This window comes from Castor canadensis, chromosome 1 (genome assembly GCF_047511655.1).
Source record: "Castor canadensis chromosome 1, mCasCan1.hap1v2, whole genome shotgun sequence".
Lineage (NCBI taxonomy): Eukaryota > Metazoa > Chordata > Mammalia > Rodentia > Castoridae > Castor > Castor canadensis.
The window spans coordinates 70594543-70616783 of NC_133386.1; the positions used below are offsets into that span (position 1 = coordinate 70594543).

The window sequence follows — 22241 nt, forward strand, 5'->3', positions numbered from 1 at the left end:
AATAGAGCAAATGCTATTATTCATGTAGATCTGTTCTACACATCTGAACATCTGCTAATAAATGTATTTCCTGACTCCATGATAGCTTTTACTTTCATCATTCAAAACTTGCAAGAAATGTATGTCAACTGAGAATTCATATTATTTACTCATTGCTAACTATTGCCATCCCATTAAAATGTTAGCCTACAATACCCTCTGGAAAATTAGAGATGTTTATAAAAATAAATGCACAAGTAAGTCAAGGAGACATTTTTTTTCCTTTCTTCCCCTAGAATCTCCTTGACAGGTGGTCACCTTGAAATTATGCTGCGATAGTAGAGCTAACTTCTAAAAAAAAAAAAAAAAAAGGTCTTTATACAGAAGGTAATCAAGAGCTCTTGGGAGCCACCTCTGCATTTTTCTAAGCAATCTTTTCTACAGTTTAAATGTCTTCATACAAATCTTAAATGACACATAAAGCAATTTTTCCTTCAAACTATATAGATCAGTCATAGCATTATAATTAAATGTCACAGAATGGCAAATAATTTTCTTGCCTAAATGGTTAATATAGGAAAAAATCTATCAACTATCAGTCTTGAATATGTAAATGTGATACTTGTAGTTCTGTTGACATAATTAAACTGAAAAGCAGATTTTCTTTGTGTGACTCCAACTGCCACTGACAAATTAAATTTAAGAACTGGTCTTTGAGTAGAGGTCAAAACATTAAGTGACTTCAGTCAGTTAGCTCTACTTTGACCCATACCAACTTAGGTAAGTATTTCAGGTATAAAAACCCCATAGTTTTTACTTGACAGAAAGAGTGTCAGGATCAAATTTTTCATGGGAGGGATCCAGGAAATATATGATTAATAACAATTTTTCTTTTCTGTTTCCTACAGCCTGGCTGATTTTAGGAATTTATTCTGCTAAATTTAAAAGGCCCTGTTCATGGAATAAGGACTACCCTGAGCTCATAGCTCACTCCTGGCAGTTAAAAACCTGCATAGCTCTTACCTATCAAAATGTTACTTAACTTTGTAAGGCCCACTGAAGAATCTAGTAATTAGGATGAGATATAATAGCACACTCTCAAGTCCCTCTCTGATCCTTCTTCCAGCATTATGCTAGGGACCATTATTATCTGATTGCCTGCTCAGGGTAGTTTCTTTGCCCACCAAGAATATACAATTCTAGGAGGAAATAAGTGTTAGTGAGTAAGTCCCTATAGTTCATCTCATAGCCAGCTCTCCTCTGAAAGGGCCTAGGGCCCTTCTGCAAGGTTGATGCTCAGGGTCTGCCAAGGATATCCAAAGTAAATGCAAGGCTGATATTTCAATTACACAAATGACCATATTAAAAAAGGTATGGTACAAACTACCCATATCAGTCCCTTCTTCTATCCTGGATCCTTCTCTGTCAACTGTGACAAGGTTCAGCAAATGAAGATCAAAAAACAATAGTGAAAAGATTGTTTTTAGTTTTTGTCACCACTGTTGACAAGTTGTATTAATCCACAGGGGAGGCAGGAAACCTGAACCACATTTTCACAAACATGCATGATTCATGTTACTGATATATTAACAGACGGTTCCTCACAGAGTAGAACTGTCTCTCTCAACAGCACTTCAAAATGTATTGAGTTGAAAATTTTTCATCCATGTCCCTGAAAAACTTTTTTAGAACTCTCATATTTCCATATAAATTTTTGGTTAATCTTAGACAACAAAATGCTCTGGAGTTAATTACAATACAATCCCAATTTAGTCATCAAAAGTGTCTAACCCTGATTTAATCAAAATTCCAAACTTGTTTCAAAATTAAGTCTTTTCTAACCCCTAGTGGACCTTTCCTTTACCAAGCAGCAAGCAGAAAAAGAAGGCTGTAGCCTTCTCTCTTTTCTTTCCTTACTCATCAACATCTCTCCTAATCTTCCCATTCAGGGTTTCTGATCCCATCCCATCAGGCACAAATGAGGAAGGAGGAAAGGTAAAGGCAAAAAAGTCGCTATATCATGGAAGTCTTGTTAAGCTGACTTTGTTCTCCTCACAGCTGGCATCTATTTAGAGTTGACTGCATATTTGGTAGGTGATTTTACGGGTTTTTAGGTATATCTCTCTTACTTGATGTTCCTTTGCTATAGTAAAGGCAGGATTCTTAGTTTGGTCTGTTAGGGCTTTAGAATTTTCTTGTTTTGCTGAGGTTTCTTTGTTCTATGAGCAGTTCTTCCAGACAGGTCTAAGGAAATGCTACACTTCGTCTATCTGTCTCTGTGAATGCATATATGTGTGTCTGGCACAGGCCATATTATGCACAGAGAGCACACATGTACTACAGAATCCTTCTCACCAGATTTGATGTGAGTGAAAGTCGCAACACAGTTCTTGTTAAAGAAATCCTCCTCAATCTTTTCCTCTCATTTCTATAATCCTAGTCTTTTTACCTTTTGTAGATATCTAGTTCTATGTAGGATCCCTGAGACAACATTCAGGCTTAGTGACTCACTAAGACTCATAGAACTCTGAAAAGATCAATAATCCTGGTTTATTATAGTAAAGAGATGCAGCTCCAAATCAGTAAAAGAAAAAGGTACATGGACAAAATCCAGGAGAAACCTGGTATAACCCTCCCAGTGTCCTCTCCCAGTGGAGTTACATGAGGGCACACTTAACTCTCCCAGCAAGGATGTGTGACACCCAAAGTATTGCCAATCAGAAAGGTTACCAGACTTTAGATACTTGGTCTGCAGGCTCCCATAGTTCAAGCTGATATATCATGGCATATAGCCTTAAGTATAATAAAAAAAAAAAAAAACCACACACTCACACTTTTTTAGCTTAAATTACCAATTAAGCAGATACCATGTGGCCCAAGGCCTAAGGCACACTAAAACACTCTTATCAAAAAGCTACTCCCAGGAGCAGGCTGAGAGCCAGCCCAACTGAGAACAGATTTTTTGGGGGGACAAAGAAACCCCAGCCTGCTGAGTTAAGTCTCTACTGCATAGGTTTCCATTAAGATTGAAAATTAGTTTAGATTTCTGATTCCTTCTCCTAAATCAAACCTGAAAGAATTACAGAAAACAGAGCATATCATAATCACAATAATTAACCACAAAAAATTGGTAAAATTTCCTAGAGAATTCATCTAAATTCTACCATAAATTCGTATAAACTAGTGGAAACATGGGAATTTGAGGTATAGAGGAGAAGGTGATTTCATGTTAAAGCCAAAAGTGGCTAGGGGGAGTAAATGGCAGTGCAGATGGAAAGGTTCCTTTATCTCCTCACACTGTAGTGAAGCAAACTCTCACCACTGAGACTAAAGAAGCCAGCTAGCCTCCAATGAGTGAAATCCCAGCAGTACTGGATCCCTGTACTTGATTGGCTTCTCTCTGAGTCAATCAAGAAAGGAAAATCAAGAATTGACCACTGAATTTAGCAATAAGGAAGTCAAAAATGACCTTTACCATTTTTATGATAATTATAAAAAATCCTGGTGTCAAGAGAAAAAAAAGAAATAAGAACGTACCTAGAGAGAAAAATAGGAATATCTAATAGTAGAGAAGAGTGAGAATGATATAGGAAATAAGGGGAATAACAGAGGTAATTTACCTGGGAAGACAAGGGGAATGGGTTCAAGTGTATAGTGGAGACACTGGGCTTAGCTACAAGTGCTATGATACATCCATAGTTACTTAGTTTGGGTTCCTCTTTGGGTTTTTTGTTTGGTTTGGTTTGGTTTGGTTTAAATTTTTTTATTTTGTTTTTGAATTATCATAAATGAATAATACAAGGGGATTTCATTGTGGTAATTCCATATATGCATATAGCATACTGGAACAAATTCACCGTCTCCATTATATTTCCATTCTTCCCATTCCTTCCCCCACCCTTACAGAGATTGGTGTGTTTCATTTTGCCACCTTCAAATGTATATATGTAGCATACCTCAATCCTCTTCATGCCTCCATATCATTTCCTTTCCCCAATCCCTTTCTGCTGATCCTCCAACAGTCCACCACATACTTTCATGCATCATTACAATTATCATCATAATCATCATTTTAAGTCTAGGTTCCACAAATAAGCAAGGACATGTGATAATTTGGCCTTTTAGCTTGGCTTAGCATAATGATCCCATTTCTGTCCATTTTTCTGCAAATAACATGATGTCATTTTTCCTTTTTTTAAAAAAAAAATTTTATTGACATATATTGGTTGCATGGGGGTTTCACTGTGACATTTCCTTATGTGCTTACAATATACTTTGGTTAGACTCATCATTTTTCCTTCATTTCCCTCTCCCCTACTTAAAACAATTTCAACAGGTTTCATTGTTCTATTTTCATACAAGTATATAAAGTACTTGGACCATATTCACCCTCCTTCACCCTCTCCATTCACCTTTCCCTCTCCCACAAGCATCTTCCACCAAACAGGACCTGTTGTACATTCCTGTCCTTCATTTTTTGGTGTACGTTCATTGTTTAAAGAGGTTTTTCCATGGTATTTAACCCATGAATATATTGTACTTGAATCAGATTAACCCCCTCTAGTACTCCACCTTCCCCTTCCCCCAAACTCTTTATATTCAATAGCTTTCAGTGTGTTTCATTATGCCATCCGCTATACAGATGAAATATATTTTGATACTATTCATTCTCTTTTCCTCTTTCTCCTCCCCCAGTCCTTCAAACAGTCCCACTATTACAACCATGTTCTCTCTCTCTCTATCTGTCTCTCTCTCTGTATGTGTATATACACATACATGTATGCATACACATAGTGTATGTAAATATGATCATGCTTATATTTGTGTATACATTTGTTTTTTGGGCCTATTTTCTGCAAGATTTTTAATACTCAGAGTAACTATCTGCAGTAAAGGATACAGTTGTAGGTCAAGTTCCACTTCCTAGTGAATAGGTCAGAGTATTGCCATCCTTCTGGTGGGAACTTTCAGCATTGCATGTCTGGGTTGTGAATTCCCAGATGGGGAGTATTGCTGCCTTGCCAAAGAGCAGGAAAATCTGGTTTCCATTTGCCTTTGCTCCTTCCCTATTCTTCCTCAGCCTCTCCTCCAGTCTACCAGTCTTCAGACTCACTTTAGAAAGTGTGGGCCTGTATGATGAAATAATGTCCCATGGTATATGTATAGCATAGGTTTGTGGGGGATTGGGTTTTTTTGTTGGTACTGGGGTTTTAACTCAGGGCCTCATGCTTGCTAGGCAGGCACTCTTACTGCTTGAAACACTCCATCAGCCCTTTTCATTTGATGGCTTTTTTCAAGATAGGGTCTCAAGAACTATTTGCCCAGGTCTGGCTTCCAACCATGATCCTCCTGATCTCTGCCTCCTGAGTAGCTAGGATTACATTTGTGTACCACCAGTGTCCGGCTCATATTGAAGATCCTTTATCCATTCATCAGTTGTTGGACACCTCATCTGTTTCCACAGTTGGCTATTGTGAAGACAGCTGCAATAAACATATGGATATGTTTATTGTATAAAGGTATCTCTCTTTATATGTATTTATACTCCTTTAGGTACATGCCCAAGAGTGGTATGGCAAGGTCATAAGGTAATTCTATTTTTAGTTATTTGAAGGACCTTCACACTAATTTCAACAGTGTTTGCACTAGCTTACTTATTCCCACCAACAGTATGTGAGGGTTCCCTTTTTCCCCACATTCTTGCCAGCATTTGTTGTTGTTAGTTTTCTTGATGCCAATCTGACTGGGGTGAGATGGAATCTCAGTGTAGTTTTGATGTGCAATTCCTTTATGGCTAAGGATGTCAAACACTTCTTCATGTGTTTATTATCCATTTGTATTTCTTCTTCTGAGAACTGTCTATTCAATTAATTTGCCCATGTATTAATTAGATTATTTGTTATTTTTCTGTTTAATTTTTTGAACTCCTGTATTATGATTATTAATCCCTTCTCTGTTGAATAGCTAGCAACATTTTCTTCTCATTCTATGAGTTGTCTCTTGGTTCTGGTAACTGTTTCTTTTGATGTGCAAAGACTTTATAATGTGATGCAGTCCCATTTGTCAACTCTTGCTCTTATTTCCTGGGCAACTGGTGTTCTATTCAGAAAATAAGTACCTATGTCTGTATCTTCCAAAGTTTTCCATATTTTTTGCTGGAGTAGCTTCAATATGTCAGGCCTTATATTAAGACCTATGATCCATTTAGAGTTGATTTTTGTACAGGGTGAAATAAGGAAGACTAGTTTTACCCTTTTGCATGTAGATAGCCAGCTTTCCCAGCACTATTTATTGAAGAGGCTGTCTTTTCTCTGGTGTATGTTTTTGGCTGTTTTGTCAAAGATCAGATGGCTGTGACTGTACAGTTTTAGTTTTGGATCTTTTATTTTGTTCCATTGGAATTCATGTCTGTCTTTGTGCCATTATCATGCTACTATTATTACTATGGATCTGTAGTAAAATTTGAATTGTAGTATTTTGATAACTACATTGTTGCACATTTTGCTCAGAATTGCTTTTGATATTCAGGGTATTTAGGTTTCCATATGAATTTTAGGATTCATTGATCTATTTATGCAAAGAATGCCTTTGATCCCAATGGCATTGCATTGAATCTGTACATTGCTTCTGTAGTATAGTCATTTTCATGATAGTAATTCTGCCAATCCATAAACATGGGAAGTCTTTCCATCTTCTGGTGTCCTTGTTGATTTCTTTCTTGAAGAAAGATCTCATTGTGGAGATCATTCCCATCTTTGGCTAAGTTTATATGTAAGTATTTTTTGAGCCTATTGGGAATGGAATTGTTTTCCTGATTTCTTTGCCCATCTATTCATTGGTGGTATACAGAAAAGCTACTGATTTTTGCATGTCAAGTTTATATCTTGCATTGCCAAAAGGGTTTATCAGATCTAGAAGTATTTGGTGGAATCTTTGGCATCTGTAAGTATAGAATCATATCACCCACAAACAGGGATACTTTGACTTCTTTCTTCCTTATTTGAATCCCTTTATTTCCTTCTCCTATCTTATTGCTCTAGGTAGAAATTTCAATACTATACTTAGTAAGAGTGAAAAAAGTGGACATTCTTGTCCTGTTTTTGAATTTATAGGAAATTGCTTCAGTGTTCTCCCACTTAGTATCATGTTGGCTGTAGTTTTGTCATATACTCCTTTTGTTATGATGAGGTGCATTCCTTCTATTCCTAGTTTCTTCAGAGTTTTTAATCATGAATAAAAGGATGTTTTTATCATGAAAGGATGTTAAATTTTGTCAAGGGCTTTTTCTGCATCTCTTAAGGTGATCATGTGATTTTTGTTCTTGATTCTCTTTCTGTGCAGTATTACATTTATTGATTTGCCTCTGTTGAAATGGCCTTGCATCCCTGGAATAAAAAAAAAATCATTCTATATTATTTTTTAATGTGTTGTTGAATTTAGTTTTCAAGTATTTTATTGAGAATTTTTGTGACTATATTCATTAAAGAGGTTGGATTATCATTCTTTTTTTATTTGTTGTGTCCTTGTTTAGTTTTGGAATGGGTGTAATACTGGCTTCATAGAATGATTTTGATAGTGTTTCTTTTTTTTTTTCATTTTTCTTTTATTATTCATATGTGCATACAAGGCTTGGTTCATTTCTCCCCCCTGCCCCCACCCCCTCCCTTACCACCCACTCCACCCCCTCCCAGTCACCCCCCTCAATACCCAGCAGAAACTATTTTGCCCTTATCTCTAATTTTGTTGTAGAGAGAGTATAAGCAATAATAGGAAGGAACAAGGGGTTTTGCTGGTTGAGATAAGGATAGCTATACAGGGCATTGACTCACATTGATTTCCTGTGCGTGGGTGTTACCTTCTAGGTTAATTCTTTTTGATCTAACCTTTTCTCTAGTTCCTGGTCCCCTTTTCCTATTGGCCTCAGTTGCTTTAAGGTATCTGCTTTAGTTTCTCTGCATTAAGGGCATCAAATGCTAGCTAGTTTTTTAGGTGTCTTACCTATCCTCACCCCTCCCTGTGTGCTCTCGCTTTTATCATGTGCTCATAGTCCATTTCTATTTCATGGAAAAATTTGAGAAGTGTCAGTAGTAGTTCTCCTTTAAAGGTCAAGTAGAATCCAGCTTTGAATCCATCAGCTCCTGGGCTTTTCTTCATCTGAGTGTTCTAATACATCTACCTTGTCTTCAAGCCCTGGTATTCTGTCTTCAATCTGTTGCACTGTACTGGAGAGACTTTCCACCAAGTTTTTTTTTTTTTTTTTTTATTTAACTTGTTGAGTTTTTCTTTTCCAGAATTGCAGTCTTGCTCTTTTTCAGGATTTTTGTATTTTTAAAAATTTGATTAGCATATAATAGTTCTACAGGGGCATACATTCTGATATTTATACATGTACTTACAATATATCTTAGATTTCCCCCCTCAATATCTTCTTGAATTCCTCTTTCATAGCCTGCCCTGACTACCTAATTTTGTTCATCTATTTGTTTATATCCTCTTTGAATTCATTCATCTTTTTTTTTTTTTTTTTTTTGCAGATGTCGGAAAGATTTTATTTGTAGAGAAGAGAAAAGAAAGACAGCATATTGGGGAATGCAGGGGGATCCAGAAACTGGTGATTACTGAATTCATTCATGTTTTAATACCTGTCCTTTTTCACTTTGTTGACCATTCTTACATTCGTGCTTTTGAGTTCTTTGTCTGGGCTTTCTTCCTTTCACTATTCTTAGTGTTCATTACTTTGAGATTGTTGATTTCTAAGGGTATCATGTTCCTTTTTTTTTTCATATTTCTTGTGTTTTTTTGTTTGTTTTTTCCTGTACTGGGGTATGAACTCAGGGCCTACACCTTGAGCCTCTCCACTAGCCCTTTTTTTGTGAAGGGTTTTTCAAGACACAGTCTCATGAATTATTTGACCAGGCTGGCTTAGAACCACAATCCTCTTGAGTAGCTAGAATTACAGCCGTAAGCCTGGCTTTCTTGTGTTTTTGTACTAAAATTTATACATCTGAGGCTAAATTCATTGACTGGAATTTTAATCAGTGTTCTTTAGTGAAAGTATTCTCAATATTTGGCAGGACTGTGTAGTGGGAGGGTTGCAGTGTAGTTTGTCACCATTGAACTGGGGGATAGGTCCATAGGCAAACTTTTGTTGACCACCAGCAGGTCCCAAGCAACACTCAGAGAAGTATCTGGAGTCTCTTCTGCTTCCTTGGAGATTGGTTGGTGTTATATGTGGTGTGAGGATATGTCTGCTCAAGGGTCAGTTGTCCACTTCTTTCTGTTTCCACTTTAAAAGCTTCCCTTTTTTGTATACTGGAAGCCATGGATGGTTGCATAGCACTTTTTAATCTATTGGCCAAACAAGTTCCCATTTGCTACACAGATTCTCCATTGGTTCCCCTGGGCATAAATGTGCAACCCTCAGGATATCCCCCAAATGTGCCTGATAGTGGCAGGAACAAATAGTGCACTGAGCCCTGCACCAGTTTTAGAGAACTAAGGGGCTCAGGTGCTCTGCTTTCGGGTCTCAGTTCTCTCAGACCCCACCCAGAAGTTCACCACCCCATGGAAGGAACACAGCTGGGGGATATTTCATGAGCCCTTGTTTCTGTGCTCAGAGCTCCCACTTGGCAGCAAGCCCCCAATGCCACTCATGGATGCTGAGCACCGTACCACTCATAGGTTTGGAACTGATTTTTTGGTGGCTCCCTAGCACTGGAACTTGCTCTAGTCAGGGAATACCAACCACCAGGCCCTTGCTGCCTGAGCTCCTGGTACTGCTTTAATTTCTCAACTCACCAATGTCAAAGAACCTCTCTCCTCAACTACTTATCATGGCTTTCTATCTCCCAACAATGTGACTGTGATTGTTCCTTAATTTTTTGAATGCTCCAGCTGGCTTATTCTCAATACCCACCTGGTCAGTAGCAGGTTGGAAAGCTCCTGTACTGTAAGCCTCTGACCATGGAGGCTAACTGCTTTGTAAAATTACTGTTAGGCAATGGAGCTACTGTCACTGGGTATGGCAGGGACTCTGGACCTTTTTCTGTTTCCTAAGCTCTGCCAGGAGCCCTCAGCTTGCCCTAGTCAAAACCTTTCCTTCTCTACATCCACCCTTTGTGTGAAGCCCTACTCAGTCACTGTGACCAAGAGTCCCAGAACTCTTGGGCTGTGATTTTTCGATTCCCCTGGTTTGCTCACTCTCAAAGCCCACCTGGTTACAGGCAATTTGCACAAAGTTTCTATAACCTGAGGTCTCTGTAACCTGTGGTTCTTTGTTTTTTAAATTATCTGCAGGCAATGGAGCTGCTCTCCTGGGTAGGGTCACAGAAAACTGTGACTTTCCATTCCCAGTTTCCTTTAACATCTCCACTCACCCCAAGTCAAATTCTCTCCCTCTCCATGAGCTTCTTGTTGCTGTCCCCTCCCATACACTATAGCTAGGTGTCTCAAGACACCCTGAGTTGTGATTGCCCCTTGTTTTCTAGGCCCCTGAGCATCTCAGTCTCAAGCAGGAGGCCCTTCCTCAAGACCACACCTTGCCATAGCTCTCCAAGTTATGGGAAATAAATGGCTGTCTTGTCTGCTATTAGGCTGTCATGCTGGGGAAATCACTGTCCCATAAAAATGTCTCCACTGATGCATTTTTTAAGGTTTATGGAATATGTGGTTCTGGACCCACAGCTAGGTATGCCAGTTTTTTGCAGAGTTGAGTTCCTCTAAAGACAAAACCAAAGACAAGAAAATTTTCTACAGGTAGTTTGTTTGTTAAGGAATTCTAAGAAGCAGAAGTCAGGAATTAAGTGCAGTACAATACAGACAGTTAAAAAGAATCAATGAAGTATGTGAGATTAAACTAGTTACCAAATAGGGAAACTGAATCTCAGTTCCTCTAGAGACCCTCTCTGAAGATCCATTGAGAATGGACATTACAAGAGTCTCACTGAAGGTTAAGGAACATGGGACACCCAATGGTTTGTTGCCCTTCTTAAGAATTAACTCCTAAGCACATTCTAGATTGAAGGAAGTATTTACAAAGATTGAAGTTAAAGAAAGAAGACAAAAGACTGAGAGACATTTAAAAAGTAATAGTATTCATAGGGTTATTAAAAGGAACTAAGAACATATTAGACAGTTTTGAGAGTGTGGAATCCTTGGCATAAAATTACTGACATGTTGCCATCTCTAACCATGAAAAGGACTGAGGTGGCACAATGGAATAGAATGGCTAAAATAAGGCAGAATACATGAATATTGCTAAAAACAGAGGTTGAGCTGAGAAACCACAGTACTGAAAGGTTATCTACTCACATAATGAAATCTCAAACATTAAATTAAGGGTCATAGTGAAGAAACTGATAGTGAACCAGGAGCTAAATCTTTAAATAAAAGAAATAAATGACTTCGGGCATGATAAACCAAGAAAGGAAAGTATGCAATGATATACCACAGACTAAAGACATTATTTAGAATTGCAGAAGCATGGTAGTAATGAAAAATATGGTATTGTTTGTGTTGGTTTTATTTTCTTTAAAAAAATTCTCTACAGTTGGTAAACTCCTAATTTCCTGGACTTAGAGAAAACCGTACCCTACTCGTGTTCTTACATCTCAGAAAATGTGTGATATATATTGATCACATGAGATTTTTAAAAATTGTATGGATACTAAGCATAAAGAGAGTTTTCCAGAAGTAGCCATAAGGACTGAGACACAGCACCAAATCATCCCCAAGGCACAGTAGATTGAAGAGTGTGGGAAAGATTGCTCATTTATAAGGCTACAGAGGGGCCAGTTATTCTCAACCCAGGCAAGAACAAGAGTTGGAATATTTGCTATTTATTGATGACCTTACCTTCCAGGTACCACAGTGGGTTACTGTATGGTTTGAAAGTGTGGAAGTGCATTGGAAAGTATTAAGAGAACTACATAGTAGGCAGAACCTCCCAGAGTCTATTGGAATTAGAGTCTGGGTGATGTTGAATAAATCTAAAACCATTAAAGGAATAAAATCAGTAACTAAAAATTTACCCACAAAACAATAGCAATAAATCAGACTCATGAGGTTTTACGAGTTCTACAAGTCTGTCAAAGACTGAATGACTCCCTACTTGATAAACACCACTCCTGATAGCAGAAAAAAAGAGCAAAATTTGAGGGAACTCAAATTGGCAAGTACCATAATGGAAGGAAAATGTAAGCAAATCTTGCTTCCTAAACTAGAAACAAAAATTGTATAATAAAAATAGTAAGCTGTACTTATCAATTATTTTTAAAATCCCAGTAAGACAGAATGTATCAAAGGAATGGAAGAAAGGTTAATGACATGAAACTATTCACCATGTTAATGAAAGAGAAAAATAAAACCTTATAATTATCTCAATAAATGTCCAACATTTTGATAAAATTCACATCCTTTTATGATTAAAAAAAAACAAACTAGGAATAGAATGGAACTTCTTTAATCTGAAAGTTATCAAAAGCCTACAGCAACTTTTCTTCTTAATGGCATATCATTGCATGCATAATAAGCATGAGGATAGCATAACTTTGGATAAAATCACCAAACATTTAAATATTGTATTACTATTATCTTTTGGCCTTTTCCTCTTTTTTTTTTTTTTTTTTGTGGCACTGGGGATTGAACTCAGAGCCTCATGAATGAGAGGAAAACACTAAACCACTGAGCTTTATCCCTAGCCCAACCTTTTACTTTTGTTGAAAGTTTTAGATTGAATTTAATGAGTTTAGATTTTTTAAAAATTGCATAAGGCATTTTAAATAAAATCTAATCAAATATGTAGATTTATTTGAGAATTGTTATCTTTGCAGTATTTATTCTGCCCACATAGAAATAGAAACTATCTGCTCTTTTTCTGAATCTCCTATTAGGTCCTGCAATAATGTTATATTTCAAAGATTTTAAAGAATATTTACAAGATTTATTCTTGCATATTTGATTGATTGTATTGCTGTTGTAAATAGCACATGTATTAAAATTCCATTTTAAATGTGCTGTTGCTGAGTACAAAAAAAACATTGTTTTTTTGTTAACACTGATTTGTTTCCACCAAGCTTCTAAGGTTTATTAATTCAAAACATTATAAACTCTCTTAGATTTCTTTATGTAGATAATCATAGCATCTGTGCAAAAGGAAGCTTTTGTTTCTTCTTTCCTAGTGCATTTAGTTGTTGTTGTCATTTGAATATGAAACATCCCCCCAAGTGCTTCTGCATTGAATATTTGGTCCTCATGTAAATGGTGTTCAGAGATTGAATCACAAGAGTTCTGCCTTTTAATCCACTCATGGATTCAATTTGAATAGACTACTGGGAGGTGATGGAACTGTGGAAGGTAGGGTTTAGTTGGGGAAAGTAGGTCACTGGGGTGTGACTTGCAAAGACACGCCTGGTCCCTGGTCCCTTTCTATCTATATCTTTCTGCTTCTTGGCCATGAGATAAGCAACTTCTTTCCTCCATGCCCTTCTACCATGATGTTCTGCTCACCATGACCCAGAAACAGCAGAGTGGGCTGGCCCTGGACTGAAACCATGAGCCAAAATAAATCTTTCCTCCCTGAAAATATCATGTATGTTGTCACAGTGAATAAAAGCAAGACAAATAAACAAACAAACAAAACACTGGCTAATACAATTGTTATTTCTTTTCCAGACCTTTCTATGTTCATCTGGTAAGTATAAAGGATAAACAGTGCACAATAGCAGCCTTTCTAGTCCTGTATGTTTTCCATATCTTTGACCAAATACTACCTGAACCACCATGCTGCTAATCATTGTAGTGGGAAGCAGAAATTACTTTGTAAAATGAAAGCTAAAAATGCAATATGTTCACTTTTCCAGCTCTAGGACACTAGAGTGTGTGATGCAAGGTTGCACGAAAAGTGTTTTTTGTGCCCAAACTAATGAGTCAGCGAATAGTGAGCAAGCAGCCACAAAGAGGAGCCCCCTTATTTTCTATGACCATGGAAGTGGTAGTGGTGAATGCAAAATCAAGTCTGCAGTGCAGGAGTGACAGGGTCTCACTGTGTGGCAGTGAGATTCTGGGTACAAATGGCAGCTCTGCAAACCAGGAGCACTTGGCCCTAAGCTGTTGCAACAATGACACTGCCCATTGAGGCTGGCCCAGAGCCTGCCTCTCACGATGATCCTCAAAATATTTTAGGTTTCTAATAATATTTTTAAAAATGATTTCTATTTATATCAACAAAAGTTCTATTAAGGGCTGGCTGAGTGGTTCTCAAGTGGAGAATGCCTGCCTAGCAAACATGAGACCCTAAGTTCAAACCCCAGTACCACAAAAAAAATTAATAAACGTTCTATTAAGAACCATGAATAATAACTAGATTTTAAGGAAATGCTGTTAACATCATATACTGATGAGGCAAATATTTATTATTTTATGAAAATTTTCTTTTTTCTATACTAGAAAAGCTTTTTGTTAAATGACAAGTTAATGATGACTTTTATAAATTTTATTCATCTTTTGTATGCTTGTTTTCTCACTATTTTACTATAGTGAATTGAAAGAAGAGGATTCTAATAATAAACTATACTTAAATTCATGGGCTATTTTTCATGGTAATGTTTTTGGTTTTATTTTGTTTTGCAATTAATTTTAGCTATACGTGCCCAGGACTAATTTACTTTTTGTGTACTTAGAAATTTTCTATACTCATAAGTGGAGACAGCTATAATGTTTTGTCTTGTTGCCCTCATTTGGGATTAGTTTTAAAGTTATATTGCCTCACAAATTTATTTGTGAACGTATTTTTCTTACTTAATTTCACTTTTTCTTTTGATTAATTCATTATTCCTTTGTTATATTTATAACTTGACTGATCATCAACTTTCTATTTCTCTTTCTCCTCTAATGTAGTCACTTATAATTAAATTATTATTATTGTAGCTATTGAGAAACTTATTACTCCATAACTAGTCTTAGAATAATGCTCTTTTGGAGTCAATTTTTCTCTTTTTGGTTACTTAAGTTTTTTGTTTTTCAAATAATGTCTTCTTCTGGCAGTTGCACTATGATATTTCATTTTTGTATTTCAGCTTACATTCCTTTCAGGGTTTTTCTATGGTGTGATAGAATGCAAAACTTTTTTTTTCCCTTCTCAAACTCCTTGCATGCTATGCTGCACCTTTGTGTTCACTCCTCAATATTTTATGACCTTGATCCCAAGATTTCCTCTCTTTCTTTCTCTGCTACATTCTCATTGCCCTAAATCTATATGGTAATCCACACATTCTTTGACTCTACTCAATCACCTGCATAAGCTGTCCACTAAGGTTTTTGTTTGTTTGTTTCAGTGAATAGATCTCATGTGTTTTCACACATGCATGTGCTGTATTTGCTTTTTAATTTGTTTTTCTTTAACACTACCAGGGTGTTTGTTTGCTTGTTTGTTTTAACTTCACATTGCTTGTTATGGATTAACTACTTTCCTTTCTGGGTTGAGTTTTGGTTTTTTTATTAGCATATAATAGTTGTACAGGAAGATACATTGTGATATTTACATATGTACTTAAAATATATCTTAGTTAGATTTATCCCCTCCATCATTCTCCCTCCTCCCCCCTTCTTAGAACAATTCCAAAAGGTTTCATTCTTCTATTTTTATATACGAATACAAAATACATTTACCATATTCACTGTCATTCACCTTTTCTTTATGTCCACCCCCCCTCTCACTGGTACCTTCCCTTGGAAAAGACCCCAATTTTACCCTCCTGTTCTTCGTTATTTTTTAAGTGTATATTGTAGTCCAAGGGTGTTTCACCTTAGCACTTCAGGCCTGTATATAATATGTTCTAATCAAATTAACCCCCTGACTACTTGCCTTTTAAAAATTTTAAAACATACTTATAATTTCTATCAGACTTTTGCTCAACAATTTCAGATTCTTTAAACTAGTCTTTTAATTAAATGTATCTTTGACTCTTTTGGTGGGTTGTTCCCTTTTCTGTTTCATACGTTAGTTTTTAAACTGCCATTAGGCCAGAATTGTTTTTTCTTTGTGTGAGAATTTCATAAGGTCTATATTGCCAAGGTGTTTTCATAATAGTTTTCTATATACTTTTATGTACCATCACTGAGGATTACTAGCCCAAGCCCAATTTCACAGTGATTTCTAAGCTTGGGGTCTGACAAGTCACTTAATTAGCTAATATTGTCGCTAAAATCTAGGAAAGATACCATTTCTTGTAGAAGTTATTACCACCTAAAGAATGACAGAGAAAAGATCCATATTTCCTCAAACATGTTTTGGAGTCACGGTCCTTCCAGGGAGTCTAATTAATGAAGGACTTTTAGTTTTATTGCCGTATCTTGCAAAGCCCTGAGTCTTTTCTAATTTTTTTTTCTGTTTTCATGTAGGCTTTAAAGACCTAAAAGCAACTTCAAATTCATGCTATGATAGAATGTCTGGAATCACAGCAAATTTCCCACTAAGGATGGTAGCTACATAATAAAAGAGAAAGAGAAAACGGGAGAGTGGGAGAGATAGACTGCTCTTAAAAGGCTTTGGAAAGCTATTAGTGTTGTCAGGGAATAAAGGACCAAGATTGTGAAGAAAAAAAAATGCACTGACAGAGTTTTAACTCAAGGTCATTGCAAGATATTTAGTAAATTGAAGTACACACATATGCAGCAATATGAACTCATGACTTAAAACTTGTGAAAGTGTCACTAAAGCAAAGAAGAAAATACAAAATTTGTGGCACCACAGCTTCCAAGACTTAGAAATGCACATTGTTAAAGAAAACTGAGTCCAACATCTAATTCACGTTTTGTTTTTTGTTGTTTTGTTGTTGTTGTTTTTAACTTGAAGTATCAGATGATTCACATATTAGGCATATTCAAGTCAAGGCTGTGAAAATACCAAACAAAAAATTGTTGAGAAAAGACAAGACAAGCTAAGAAAAGTCAAGCAGAAATGTTGGCATTCTCCTTGAGCTACAAAAATCAAAATTTCACCCACCAAAGAGGAAAGACCATAGCATATAGCCTACGTTTCCAGCCAAAACTTCTTAATGGATAAATATACTTTTTGTGTTCCAGAACAAGCTGATTTATCTCTGTTGAATCAAAACATTATCCAGAGCCTCTTAATTTGTGAACTGAAGCAATTATTTTTAAATGGTTATGTGTAAGTAATTACATTGAGACACTTATATAGAACCTCCCAATAAAGACAAGCCCAGGTCCTGATGGATTCACTGCTGAATTCTACCAGGCATTTGAAGGACTAAACCAGTGCTTCTCAAATTATTACATAAAGTACAAAGGTAAGGAATACTACCAAATACATTTTCCAAAGCCAGTATTACCCTAATACCAAATCCAGGTAAAGATACATCAAAAAAAGAATGTTATAAGCCAATATCCTTGATGAACATAGACTCAAAAATCCTCGATAAAAATACTTGGTAACAGAATTCAATGACACATTAAAAAGATCATATACCAAGATCAAGTAGGTTTCATTCCACCATTCATTATTGGTACAATATTCACCAATCAATAAACAACACATAAAGAGAATCAAGGCCCAAACCACATCATATCAATAGATGCAGAAAAAGCATTTGACAAAATTCAACATATTTTCATGATAAAAACTCTGAAAATATTAGGAATAGAAGGCACATTCCTCAACATTGTAAAGGCTATATATGACAAACCTGTATCCAACATCATACTTAATTGAAAAAACTGAAACCATTTGCTCTAAAATCAGGAATGAGTCTGGGATATCCACTCTCCCCACTCTTATTCAATATAGTGCTGGAATTCCTAGTCAGAGAAATAAAACAGGAGAAAGAAATACAAGGGATTCAAATAGGGAAGGAAGAAGTTCAATTGTCCCTGTTTTCAGATGATAGGTTCCTATACCTGAAAGATTCTAAAAAATCAACAAAATCATCTTAGATCTCATAAATAGTTTCATCAAAGTATCAAGATACAAAATCAACACACAAACATCTGTAGCATTTCTATATATGAACAATAAACTATCTGGAAAAGATATCAGGAAAACGATAACATTTGCAATAGCTTCAAAAAAATTAAAACACCTAGGAATAAATTTAATGAAGAAGGTGACTGACCTACACAATGAAAATTACAAGTCACTAAAGAAAGAAATTATCAAAGCCATCTGAAAATCAAAGGACATCCCATGCTGATGGAGCAACAGAATCAATATTGTGAAAATGTCTATACTACAGAAAGCAATCTATATGTTCAATGCAATCCCTATCAAAATGCCAATGACATTCTTCACTGAGGTAGAAAAGTCAATCTGAAAGTTCAAATGAAAGAACAAATGACCTCGAATAGCCTCAGAATAGCTCTTTCTGAGTCAAAAGAGCTACACTGGAGTAGCTCTTCAAACTATACTACAGAGCCATAGCAATGAAAACAGCATGGTACTGGCACAAAAACAGTCTTGAAGATCAGTGGAATAGAACAGAAAATCCTGACACAAACCCACACAGCTATAGCCATCTGATTTTTAACAAAGGTGTCTACAATATACACTGGAGAAAAGACAGCCTCTTCAACAAATTGTGCTGAGAAAACTGAATTTCTACCTGCTGAAGACTGAAACTCGATTCCAATCTCTCATTTTGTACTAGCATCAATTCAAAATGGATTAAAGATCTTAATATAAGATCTGAATGGTGAAATTAATCCAGGAAAAAACTAGGGAACACATTGGACCATGTAGGCATAGGGAATAACTTTACGAATAGATTTCCAGTAACTCAGCAATTAAAAGAAAGTATTGACAAATGGGACTGCATGAAACTAAAAAGCACAGTGAAAGAAATTGTCACCAGATTGAATAGGCATCCCACAGAATGGAGAAAAATCTTTGTCAGCTATACATCTGACAAGGAATTTATAACCAGATTATACAGGGAACTCACAAAACTAACCTCTCAAAGAATCAACAACCCACTGAATAAATGAACAAATCAATGAACAGACAATTCTCAAAAGAAGAAGAGCAAATGGCCAATAACTATAAGAAGAAATGCTCTACATCTTTGGCCATAAGAAATGCAAATCTAAACTACATTGAGACTCCACCTTAACCCAGTCAAATGGCTACCATCAAAAACACAAACAGCAACAAATGCTCGTGAGTGGGGAAAAAGGAATCCTCACATAGTGTTGAAAGGAATGTAAATCAGAGTAACTGCTATGGAAAACAGTATGGAAGCTCCTCCAAAAACTAAAAAATAGAACTACCATATGATCTAGTGATACCATGTATAAGCATGTACCTGAAAGAATATACTCCAGGATTTAACAGATCCATTTGCACACCTATGTTATTGCAGCACTATTTACAACATCCAAGCTCTGGAAGTAGCCCTGATGCCCCATAATTAATGAAAGGGTTAAGAAATGTGGTATATATACAGAATGGAGTGAATATTTCATTATTCACTTACCCAGGTAAGTGAGTAGAACTGGAGAACTTCATGTTAAGTAAAGTAAGCCAAGTTCAAAAAAATCAAAGTTTGCATATTCTCTCTCATTAAGCTAGATCCATAAGTTAAATGTATATTTAGAAGCATACATGATCATATATATATATATGATATATATACTACTTATATATGTAGTATATGTACATGAACATACACACACTACATATACATATATATACACATTATATATATGTGTGTGTGTATATATATATATATATATATATATAGAAAATGTACACAAATATATATATATATAGTGACAGAGAGAACAAATTATATTAGTGAGTCCACCTGAAGGGGGCTACAGGAGTTGGGAGAGAGAAAGAAAATGAAAAATATTGAAATGACCCATTTATATATGAATATAATGGTATGCACTGTACAGTAAGCTATTGAATATTAGGGGAGCATGGTGATAGAGAATAAGTAAGTAATGGCAGGGTTAATTTGATGAAAGCACAATATATCCAGACAGGATGTACCAAGGCAAAACCCCCTTGGACTATCAATATAAACTTAATTAAAAATTGAAGAGAAGGAGGAAAAAATAAATCTTTTGTAGGGATGGGCACCAGTGGGAGGGGGATAGACATAAGGAAAGGGAGAATGAGGGTGAATATGGTGGGTGTATTTTGTACCTGTATATGAAAACTAAAAAATGAAACCTGTTGAAATTGTGCTAAGAAAAGGTGAGGGGAGAAGAGTGACAATGACGGAGGGGTGAATCCAACTAAGACATATTTTAAACACATATGTAAATATCAGAATGTATCCCCCTATACAGCTAATAAAATCATTTAAAAAAAAAAGATGTTTATGTGTGCCAGGAAACAGAAGTACATTACCCAGAGTCAAGACAGGAAAAGTCTTTGAAAGGTAACTATGGGTTCCATGAATATTTCTGGTATTACAAAGTTTAAAACTCTCATGATCTCCCCCAAGGGAGATCATAGCCAATAACTGTCAAATTATTTGCATATTTAAAGTGTACAGTATTAAACTATTCACATATAAATTATGAAAATTTTAAATGACTTTAGCAAATGTGGTAGCTGTCAAATCAGTATGGATGTTTCTATTTTATCTCTATGTTTTATTTATGAACAATTATAAAATTAAACTATATAATTCTTATTACCAATTGGTTTATAAAAATAACTAGGAATAAACCTAACATAATATGTGTTAGACTGCTACAAAAAAAGAATTAAAATAATGATGCAAATCAAGGAATAGCTACATAAATGGTTATGATATGAATATAGTTTAAAAGATTCAATATTTTAAAAATAGGTTTAATTTATAAATATACTTCCAGATATCAATACTAACTGTACAACTATACCAATTAAAACAGCATGGGATTCACCCACAAATAAACAAATCAGTTGTAAATTCAGAAATGAACCTACAGATACACTGCTGTCTGTAGGGACAGATAATATTTTCAATAAATAGCTTTGGAATAATTGAATATCAACAAATGGATATTTGCATATTTAATAGGCATCCATATTAAATGGATAACTGCAACTGCATTGTCTTTTTATCTATACTTTTGTCATCTTATCCTAGGGTCTAGCTTGATCAACTGGTCTTTTCATTTGGTTTTGGGGTTTTTTTTTACTCAAATTCCTTTCCTTCTTTATAGATATAGTAATTTTTTACTCTGGACATTGTGATTGCTACTGTTGAAAGTCTAGATTAACAAGTCTTCTTTAGAGTGTGACTTCTTTTCTGGCAGGCAGTTAGTTGGTTGATGACTTGGATTTTTGGAGGCTGAGTTTGAGACTTCATTAGGCTAAGAGTACATAAGGTAGTATGGGTAAGTAAGATGAAATAATTTTGTGTTGTGAGGAACTGTTCTGTATTTTGCAGGATATTTAATAATTTCCATGAACTCTACACACTCAATGAGAGTAGCACTTGCCTCCTAATTATGACAACCGAAAATGTCCACATACATTTTCTCCACACTAAAGAAAACTTCCCCTCATGACAACTGTGGATCTAGAATAGCCCTCACCCTAAGGCTACAGTAGCCTCCTAACACATAGCCATTCTGATTTATCTTTGGAATGCTTTCAGTGTCCAGTGGATCTCTGGTGTGGGTGGTTGCCACTCTGACTTCTCTATCATTCCTCAAGTTAATATCTGCAAAACCTCCTAGAAATTCCTCCTGAACATGTGTTACCTAGTGTAACAAGGAAATGATCCTTCTCTACGCAACCACCTTCACTTTGATACACTGCCCTTTGAATTTCAGCTTCAATTCCTCAGTGCCACCATTTAAAAGAACTTATAACAGAAACCCAGGCTGAAAACAGAATTCACCTTGCAGGTTCCCTCCTTTCAAGGATGAGAGCCCTGAACAAACTATTGTCTACTGCCTAAAAGCTGATAGTTATCATATTTTATATAGTTTTAGCATTTGTTACAGAAATATAAGTACAATTTCTGATATTCCATCATGGAAAGAATCAGAAGATTCTATTATCTATATAGAAAAATAGCATATGCATTGCGACCAGGTGTGGTGGTTCACAACTGTAATCCTAGCTGCTAGGGAGGCAGAGATAGAGTCCTGCTTGGGCAAAAAAATTAAAGAGACCCAATCTCAGCAACAACAACAAAAATAAACAAAACAATAACACTTCCAAAAAAAAAAACTAAGCAAACAAAAAAAACCAGCTAGGTGTGATGGCGCACCAGTTTCATAAGAAATATAAGTAGGAG

General features: G+C 35.9%; 1 long non-coding RNA gene across 1 annotated transcript in view; it reads left to right on the forward strand.

The window, feature by feature from the left end:
- The window catches only part of LOC141420759 (uncharacterized), a 161277-nt gene extending 141794 nt beyond the window's left edge, over positions 1–19483 (forward strand). The window contains exons 3-4 of the long non-coding RNA XR_012445329.1: positions 8514–8590; positions 16378–19483. This is a non-coding gene — a long non-coding RNA (uncharacterized lncRNA). The remainder of the gene's footprint in view (positions 1–8513; positions 8591–16377) is intronic.
- The last annotated feature ends 2758 nt before the right edge of the window (positions 19484–22241 follow it).